This window comes from Chenopodium album, chromosome 27 (assembly GCF_948465745.1).
Source record: "Chenopodium album chromosome 27, dcCheAlbu1.1, whole genome shotgun sequence".
NCBI classification, from domain to species: Eukaryota; Viridiplantae; Streptophyta; class Magnoliopsida; order Caryophyllales; family Amaranthaceae; genus Chenopodium; species Chenopodium album.
This window is the reverse complement of record NC_137860.1, coordinates 13,906,347-13,913,255: the sequence shown is the minus strand read 5'-3', so window position 1 is coordinate 13,913,255 and position 6,909 is coordinate 13,906,347. Positions and strand designations below refer to the sequence as shown.

Below are 6,909 nucleotides of genomic sequence, written 5' to 3'. Positions count from 1 at the left end.
AGGGAGGGGACGAGATCAGAGAAGAGAGGAAGAGGATAGAGAAGAAGAAGAAGCTAGGGTTTGGGAAATAAAAGGGGTTTATATATGAAAAAGAAAAAATGACCGGGTTTTTTATAAAAAGAATTTCCACCGGTTTGAACCGGTGGCCTTTAACATTTATGCCACCGGTTCGGTTTGAACCGGTGGCAATATAAATATGCCTAATCCCGCCCATTTTTTACCCCACCGGTTTTCGAAAACCGGTGGCCATTGAGGGGTGCCTTTTTGTATTTTTCTACTAGTGAATTTATGAAAAAAAAATAATTGATAAGGAAAGAAAGAAAGGAAAAAGAGAAGAAAAATTGAGTTGAATGAAAATCTTGCAAAAAAAAAAGAGTAGTATTGTCATGTAATTTGTATTGAAGGTTGTGATTTGAAATTTAGGTTAGATTCCTATGTCGTTATTGAGAGATGGCCACTCTGATGCTTCACTTAGGAGTTTCCACCAAAGTTTTCAAATTAATTCCTAACCTTAACCTTTAGCCATGACATTACAACCTTAGCTAGACCCTTGGACTTTAGAGTGGCGTGGTCAAGGAAACGGTGGAGGGAGATGGATTTCAACCCTATGGAGAGAGTATGAATAGTTGAGATGTCGGAATAGCCTCATTGTTCCACATAGAATTGATTTTTTTCGGTTCCCTCGCGGAATCATGAGGAGCCAACTAGGGGATGAATTGAAGCTAGCGGAGAGAACGTGGACCGTCTTGGATGGGGCTAGGGCCGGAGGATGAAATCATTAGTTCTCTATGCTTAGCTTAGGTTTGTCTTTTTCAACCTTGAGCATCTTAAAACGTGTTTTCCCTCTTGAATTGAGAAAGGTAAGTATTCTTTGATCAATGTCATTATATTTGAGTCCGAATTGAGCATTTCTCACCATGGTACTTGATTGATTTTCTTAACCCTTGTCATATTATGCTTGTTGTGTTTGTTATTTCTTTGTTTTAGTGTTTCTTGCTTGAGGACAAGCAAAGGGCAAGTGTGGGGGATTTTGATGAGTGGCATTTATGCCACTTTTACATCCTTTTTCTCTAATGATCGTCCCCTCATTTGCACTCGTTTGAGCCTTTTTAAGCGGTTTTCCTTTAGTTTTTCCTTTCTCTTTCTTTTCTCGTGTTTCCTTTCCCTTTTTCTCTTTTTGGTTGTTCTTCTTGCGTTTCTTTGTTGTTTTGTAGGTTCTTGGTGATGAGTAACATTTATGGCACTCATTTGGTCCCTTTTGGATGAATTACATTTCATTTTATTACTCTTTTATTTAGTTTCCCTTAGTTTTATTCTTATTTTCTTGATTTTATGCTTTTTGTAGTTAGTTTCTCTATTTTATGCATTTTCTAGTTTACTTGTTATTTTTCTATTTTACTTGCTTTTTATCCTTTATTTGTAGGTTGTGATTGATTGTCCAAGAATTCTCGAGCTTCCTCTCCATGAACTTTCATTGTTTTCATGCCTAAAGCTTGTTCAAGAAGTTTCAAGTCAAAGGGGGATCCAAGGAGCATGCTTCAAGGCCTTGTATATGCCTTTTTCATGGCTTATATTCTTCAAGATTTCCACGGAAGTTTCTGCCTACTTTGTCCTCCATCATCATCATCTAGGATGTGTGCACCACTTGAGCTAGGATGAAGAGAAGAAGGGGGCTATACCCAGCTATGTGCGGGCGCACTCGGGGAGTGTGCGGCTGCACATTGGTCGATTGCGGCCGCACACCTGGTGCGTGCGGGCGCACCTTTCTGGGTGTGTTCCCGTGCGCGCCACTCTCTCTCCTCCAAGCGCCCGCACCGACGTGGGTCTATTTTTGGGTGTCAATACCGACCTCCTCTTTGTATATATAGTTATTTCCTTCTATTTTTGGAGAAGCTTTACTTTAGAATTCATATAGTTAGTTTTTGATTAGAATTTTAGAGAGAGAAACTCAAGGATTGAAGAGAGAGAAACTCATGGTTTTTGGTTGATTGTTCATGAATTCTTCATTGTAATTGATCTTTAGATCAAAGTTTTGTAAGGATCTTCTTCTTGATTTCAATACAAGTTTAATTTTAGTTGATTTCATTTGTTTTCCATATTATTGTTGATTGATTGAAGTTTGTTTGATGATTGATTGATGTTTGATTGAAGTTTTATTGATTTTTGAGTGATTGTTGATTTGATCTTTGATTTCAAATATGTTGATGATGAAATTGATGATTAGTGTAGTTTTGATCTTGATGAAATATGTTTTGATCTTTGACCCAACACACCTCCTATGGCCGTATCACTTGCATCACACATGAGCTCAAATGGCAAATCCCATCTAGGGGCTTGGACAATAGGAGTAGAAGTCAAAGCTTTCTTCAATTTATTAAAAGCTTCCAAGCAAGCATCATTAAAGACAAAATCAACATCTTTTTTGAGAAGATCATTTAAGGGCTTAGCAATAAGAGAAAAGTCTTTGATAAACCTTCTATAAAATCCGGCATGACCCAAAAACGATCTTACCCCTTTCACATTGACCGGGGGGGGGGGCAACTTCTCTATCACCTCAATCTTAGCCTTGTCAACCTCAATGCCTTTATTGGAAATTTTATGGCCTAGAACAATCCCTTCTTCCACCATGAAGTGGCATTTTTCCCAATTAAGCACCAAGTTGACCTTTTCACATCTCTCAAGGCATCTTTCAAGATTTTTGAGGCAATCCTCAAATGAAACACCTCCCACAGAAAAATCATCCATGAAGACTTCCATTTCCTCTTCAAGCATGTCCCCAAAAATGCTCATCATACACCTTTGAAAGGTCGCCGGAGCACTACACAATCCAAAGGGCATTCTTCTATATGCAAAAGTACCATAGGGGCATGTGAAGGTTGTCTTTTCTTGATCCTCGGGATGTATAGGAATTTGAAAGAATCCCGAATATCCATCAAGGAAGCAATAGAATTTGTGCCTAGTCAACCTTTCAAGCATTTGGTCAATAAAAGGGAGAGGGAAGTGATCCTTTTTGGTTGACGTGTTTAGACGTCTATAGTCTATACACATCCTCCAACCGGTGACCGTTCTAGTTGGAATGAGCTCACCTTTCTCATTCTCAACTACGGTCATACCCCCCTTTTTAGGAACGACATGCACGGGGGAGACCCACCTTGAGCTTGAGATGGGGAATATGATTCTCGCATCTAAAAGCTTGGCGATCTCTTTCTTGACTACTTCTCCCATTTGGGGATGTAGTTTCCTTTTTCGTTCAATAGAAGGTAGGGTTCCTTCTTCAAGTGTTATGTGGTGTGTACACAAGGCGGGGCTTATGCCTTTAAGATCATCAATTGTGTACCCCAAAGCACCTTGGTGCTTTCTCAAAACACCACATAACGCTTGAGCTTGGCTCTCACTCAAGGACGCACTAACAATAACGGGATATGTAGAATTAGGGCCTAAGAATTCATACCTAAGGTGTGATGGTAGAGGTTTTAGCTCTACCATGAGAACACCTTTACCTTCTTTGGTTGAGGCCACTTGCAAAGCATCTTGACTTGATATCCCCATACAAGTTTCTTCTCCACTCCCTATATCGCCTCCATTAAGCAAATCTTCGTACAATTGCTCTTCCTTGGTTGGGATACCTATCTTTTCCTTATTCAACAAGACACACTCAAGAGGATCATTAGATGTGAGCAAGTGCTCATGCATGGAATTCACAATATTATCAAGCACTTCAACTCTCATGCAATTTTCTAAAGAAGAAGAGGGATATTTCATTCCTTCATTTAAGTCAAATTCAACTACTTCCTCTCCAATCTTAAGAGATATCTTAGCACTTTTCACATCTATCATAGCCCCCGATGTAGCAAGGAAAGGTCTACCTAAGATGATAGGTATTGTAGCATCTTCATCCATATCCAACACTACAAAATCAACCGGGATAACAAATTTCCCAACCCTTAAAGGCACATCTTCTACCTTTCCCTTAGGAATCTTGATCGACCTATTGGCTAATTGCAAAGTAATCTTTGAAGGTAGAAGTTCTCCTAGACCTAATCTTTGATAAACCGAGTATGGCATAAGGCTAACACTAGCTCCTAAGTCACATAAGGCATTATCAATTTGGGTCTTGTTGATGGCACAAGGGATGGAAAAATTTCCGGGATCCTTCAACTTAGGAGGCATCTTATTCATGATGATTGCATTACAATGCTCGGTAAGGCTAATGGTCTCCGCCACATCACAAGTCCTTTTTCTACTCAAAATCTCCTTAAGGAACTTAGCATAATTTGGCATTTGTTCAACAACATCGGTGAAAGGAAGAGTTAAATGAAGTTGCTTAAGCATCTCTACAAATTTCCCAAATTACTCATCCAACTTATATCTATTATATCTTTGGGGATAGGGAAGCCTTGGTTTGCAAACCTCTTTCTCTTTCTCTATCACCTTCTCTTCTTGTTCCTCACCAACATTTTCGCTCAAGGGACATTCACCCCCTTCAATTTCAATGGAATTCTTACTAGTTCTCTCATTAGCAACACTCTTCTTAGGCACACCTCCCTCAAGTATCTTACCACTTCTAGTAACAATGGTATCAATAGGTTTCCTAGAATCTAGGCTAGGTGGAGTCAAAGAAGAAGAGTTTGCATATTCCTTGAATACACTAGTCAATTGAGAAAGTTTTTCGCTCAAATCCTTGTTATAAGCCAACATGTAATTAAACTTCTCTTCATTCAAAACCATACACATTTCCAAAGTTTTGGCTTGTTTCTCAATGACACTTTCCAAAAATTCCCTAGAAGAAAATGATTGGTCATGGGAATTATCATTTGAACTTTGAGCATTTGGAACTAAATCAATTGGGGAACCATCTTGAAAACTTGCTTGAAAATATCCCCTAGTTTGATTATTCCAATTACCCCTAGTTTCATTTTGGCTCCTTTGTTGACCATAGTTATCATAACCTTGATTATGATCCCCATGTCTATAGCCATGACCATGACCATTACAACCATGATGGTTATAGTTACCATGAATCCCTTGGTATCCATGATTTCTACAATCTCCATTTTGGTTATAATCATCATGATTCATATGATAATTTCTATTTTCAATATTCCTTTGAACATCAATTCTAGGTTCACAAGCATGATTATTGACATAATTCATATGTTCCATTTCACTTCAATCACATTCACTACAAGGAACATTTGGGCACATAGAAGCATTATGATCATTCATTCCACATAATTCACATGGCCAACATTCCACAATCATGCAACAAGTAGAAAGATTGGAGTTAGAGTGAGAAGATGTACCTCTCCCCTTAATTTGGGAGGGAAGAATTGGAGCTTGGGAAGGGGGCTTCTAAAGCTTTTCTTTGAGAGACATAACTTCTTTCCCTAAGCCCGCAATCAAAGTGGTCAAATTATTGATGGCACCAAGTTGTTCGATCGAGTAACCCTTGCTTGTTGGTTCTCTCTCCACTTCTTGCCAATTCATATAATGACGAGCTACTTCATCAATTGCATCAACCACTTCTTCTTCCGTTTTGTTCATGATTGGGCCTCCGGCTCCGGCATCCAAACTTGCTCTCCCATGAGAACTCAACCCACCATAAAAGATATGTATGATTTGATAGGTAGGAATCCCATGGTGTGGACACTCCCTTTGATAATCCTTAAATCTTTCCCATGCTTCATAAAGGCTTTCATTTGGCTTTTGCTTGAACCCTTGAATCAAAGCTCTTGCCTCCGCCGTTTTCTTTTAAGGATAGAAACGGAACAAGAAAGCTTTGGTGACATCATCCCAAGTTCTCAATGAATTGGGCTTCACCTCTTTGTCTAGCCATTCCAAAGACCTTCCTATGAGGGAGAAAGGGAACAACTTAAGGCGGATGAATTCTTGAGACACTCCATTAACCTTGATCGTGTTGCAATATTTTTCAAACTCCTTAAGATGGTTCAATGGGCTCTCGTTCTTTGCCCCACTATATTGTCTCCTCTCAATTAGGGTGATCATTGCCGGCCGAATTTCAAAGTCGTTTTCCGGTGTTGTAGGTGGAGCTATGCCGCTCTCATACCTATATGCACCGGGTACTCCCAATTCTTTCAAGGTAACTCTTGAATTACCTCCCATGGCTTGGGATCTATGCACACAAAACTCAAAGACAATATTAGTAGCACGGTTACAAGTGTAGCCTAAAGTGTAAAATCTTTTTGTATTTTGCAAATAAAGTGGAATAGACTCAACAACAACATGCACTTAAAGCACCACTCCCCGGCAACGGCGTCATTTTGATGGGAAGGAGAACGGTAGGTCGTTGGGCTACCACCCCACCCAATCAAACAAAATTTGTAACTTAACAAACCCCTATTTAGTGTAGTGGTAAGTAAAGGTCGAACCCAAAGGAATGGAGGTGGAATGCACGATGCCTAAGTTAAGCTACTCCGAGGTCTAGTAGGGGTTTATGGTAGAAACTAAGGCTAAGCTAGGCGATGCAAAAGGCTTGTACTAAATGAATGCTAAGGCACTAGGGGAATGGATCAACATGCATCAACGATGAAGTTCAATCAACTTGGGGAATTAACCAATCAAGTCAAGCAATGTGAGGGAAAATCGAAATTGCAACCAAGAGAGTACATCAAGCTATCCTCCTAGAGGTCTAATTAGCGTCAACTACATCAAACACTAGCTAGGAAACATCACAAGATTTCTCAATCGAGTAAATGCAAGCCACAAATCAATGGTCCGTATCAATGTGAACTCCCAATGCAATCTAGTGTGAATAACAAGGGTGATCAAGCCTAATCAAGCACACACATGCACAAAATCAATCAACCAATTTAATCACATTATCAACTCAATCAATTTCCCCCAAATTAATCTCAATTCATCATCAATACATGCTTCACCACTACCCTA

The 6,909-nt window shown here is 39.5% G+C and overlaps 1 non-coding gene across 1 annotated transcript; it reads left to right on the top strand.

Moving 5' to 3' along the window:
* The first annotated feature begins 5,632 nt into the window (after positions 1–5,632).
* LOC145621662 (small nucleolar RNA R71) lies at positions 5,633–5,738 on the top strand. Its single transcript, XR_014108482.1, has one exon. It is a non-coding gene; the product is annotated as a small nucleolar RNA R71 (small nucleolar RNA).
* Positions 5,739–6,909: the final 1,171 nt, after the last annotated feature.